Below are 2,745 nucleotides of genomic sequence, written 5' to 3' on the forward strand. Positions count from 1 at the left end.
TGCCCAGCTGAGTGCCCTCACCTGCGACACACAGGCCCAACAAAACCACCTTAGTGTATAAATGCTCTAATAACAGCCATCATTCCCAGTCTAATTGCCTCCAAACTCGTCCACCGCTCGTGCAGTGCTTGTTCAAGCTCCTGCGCCTTGTCATTAGGGTTCAAATCCTCCCCAGACCGTAAGGTTGGCTTTTTGCAAGTTTGGGGAGTTAAGAGGGCTAAGAGGGGGTTAGGGAAGGAGAATACTAAATATAGCAACTATTTGCGGGCATAATCACTCCATAAACATGCTTCAGTGGAACAGAGTGTAGGGCCAACCCAGATGACGGGTGTCACTCACCCGAGTGTCCCAGCATAAATAAAACTGAATGAGCCCATTCTCCTGCAGAACCGGAGTGACGCCTGTTTGCACTATAAATATTTATGAAGTCATGGTCCTTAAAAGACTTTATTTTTCCAGGTAAGTAGACTTTAATGAAAAAGTGAGCAGAGCTCTTCCTGCAATTACGGAATAGTCACTGTAGCTTTTCAATGGGTATCCCTGGGAAGGAAAAGAGGAAAAGAAAAAAAGAAATAAGGCCTTGTGTCCGTGAGGCTGCTGTTGGAGATCTCATTTACACCAGTCAAGGTTCATTCTCATTCAGAGAGTGACAGCCTTCTCTGGGGTGGCAGAAGCCAGAGGCCCGGTCAGCCCAGGCCTGTGTAATGAAGAGGCACAAACAGATCCTTGTCCCCCAAGTGCAGACCCCTCCCGCCACCTCTGCTGGCGGAGCCAGGCCTCCTTAGCCCTCCCAGCTCTCTCAGCCCATCTCTTAGTAACAGAAAAAATGTGCACCTCACCCCACTACTCTGCTCATTTGAAAAGAATTCTCAGAATGTGAGGAAGTGTGCCTGGATGTTTATGTAAAGTCCACCACTCCTGTTCTTCGTTACCCCTCCTGATGGCATCGGCGATGGCACGCCAGAAACCCCGCCAGAGTCCGACCCGCTTTTCCTGCACTCTTCACCATGCACCCCTGCAAAGAGCAAACACCCTGGCGACCTCAGCAGCCCTGCCACCCTCCCCTCCTCCAAGGCACTGTGACAATCCTGCCACCTGGAGCTCGCAAGCCATTGTCTCCACAGCAATACAGGCTGACTTTCATGCCCCTTTGCAGCTTCCATGTGATTCATCATCTCTCAAATGCACCAAAACCCTTGCCCAAGTCCATCAGGCCTGTTTCTTTCCCAGGGATGGCCTTCTGCCCAGGCTCCCTTCCCCTCCAAACCTCAGGGTGGCCCCTGCTATGTCAGGCTCAACTGGCCCCGTCGGGAAACGTTGATGATCCTTTGGCTCTAGCCTCCGGGAAGTCTTGTTCCACAAGGAACAGAGTCTCTGGTTTTGCGAAATGAGTCACAGGCTGCCCTGACCAACCTATCTGGGGAGGCCAGGCTACCATGTATGGTCTGTGCTCCGTGCCACCCACCTCTCCCTGTAAGTCAGAGTTCTCTGCCAGGACAGCCTGAGTCATAAAACTCAGCACATTCCTTAGGCGTTGGATAGTCTTTCCTTGTTATTCCTCTGCTTTTGTTTTATGCAGCACCTGGTTTCATTTTAAAATCCCAAATAAAATCTCATGGTCAGGGCTCCAGTGGGGTGGGGGATAGGAAGTAAAGAAAAAGGGCAAGAAGGGAGGGAAGCCCCGGTGAGGAGGGGGAGGAAGGAAAGGCTGTAACTCCCCAAAAAGGCAAGACCCAGAGCAGGACAGGGAGGGAACTACAGGGTAAAGGGCCAGAGAGAGAGAGAGGATGAGCTGCCGTTGAACTGAGTGTGATCAGTTGGCTGCATATGATTGAAACACTGATGTCTAGGTCGCCTTCCCAAATTAGGCTGCAGTTCTGAGTGAGTACTTTACTCATCAGCTATGTGACCTCCCCTAAGCTCCACAATTTCAGAGTCTCCTCAATAAATAAATGAACAGACTCATTTTGGGAAATTTTAAGGAACTTTCCAGTTACAACACTCTATCATTCTATGAACCTGCCTGTTCCCTTTTTTCTTGGACCACTAGCCCCAACCCAAGTGTAAAGGAATATTTTTCCATAAGCTAACATTTGTGTTTTGTTGGTTTTTTTGTCTTTGGGGGGTGGGGGGTATAAGTAAATGGGGACAGCAGGGTTGACCCAGCCATACAAATGTTGCTGCTCAAAATGAATTTCTGTGGCTCAGGTTATTTTGTAAAATCATCTGCAAAGATGTTAACATAGATTTTTAGAATTTAAACAGAATTCTAATAAGCGATGCCTTGCATACAATTAAAAAATACTGAATGAATGAATAATAACCATTAACACGGAGAACTAATTTTCCCGGAGCAGGAAAGCATATTCATTACAGGTAAGACCAGGATCACTAGGGACAGGACTGAAACAGAGGCCTGAGAGCATCTGACCCAGCTGCCAGGGCACAGATCCTGGAGGTTCTGAGTGGCTCCAAGGGCTGCATTTTCAATGCAGGGTTTGACGAGCTTAATGGAAACCATACGAAGGGACCCGGGAGTGAGGCCAGATGGCTGGTCAGGAGTGTATTTTGCCTAACCTGGGCTAAAGAACAAAAGTAACCACTAGCAGGTTTTGTTGTTGTTTTGTTTTGTTGCGGGGGGGGGGGGGGGGGGGGTTGGGAGTGGTGGTGATGGTGTGACTTAATTATCTTATCATTTCAATTCAACATCAGTCATAACAAGAAGGACAGGATGGTCTTGGTAAC

Source organism: Myotis brandtii, unplaced genomic scaffold (genome assembly GCF_000412655.1).
Source record: "Myotis brandtii unplaced genomic scaffold, ASM41265v1 scaffold192, whole genome shotgun sequence".
NCBI classification, from domain to species: domain Eukaryota; kingdom Metazoa; phylum Chordata; class Mammalia; order Chiroptera; family Vespertilionidae; genus Myotis; species Myotis brandtii.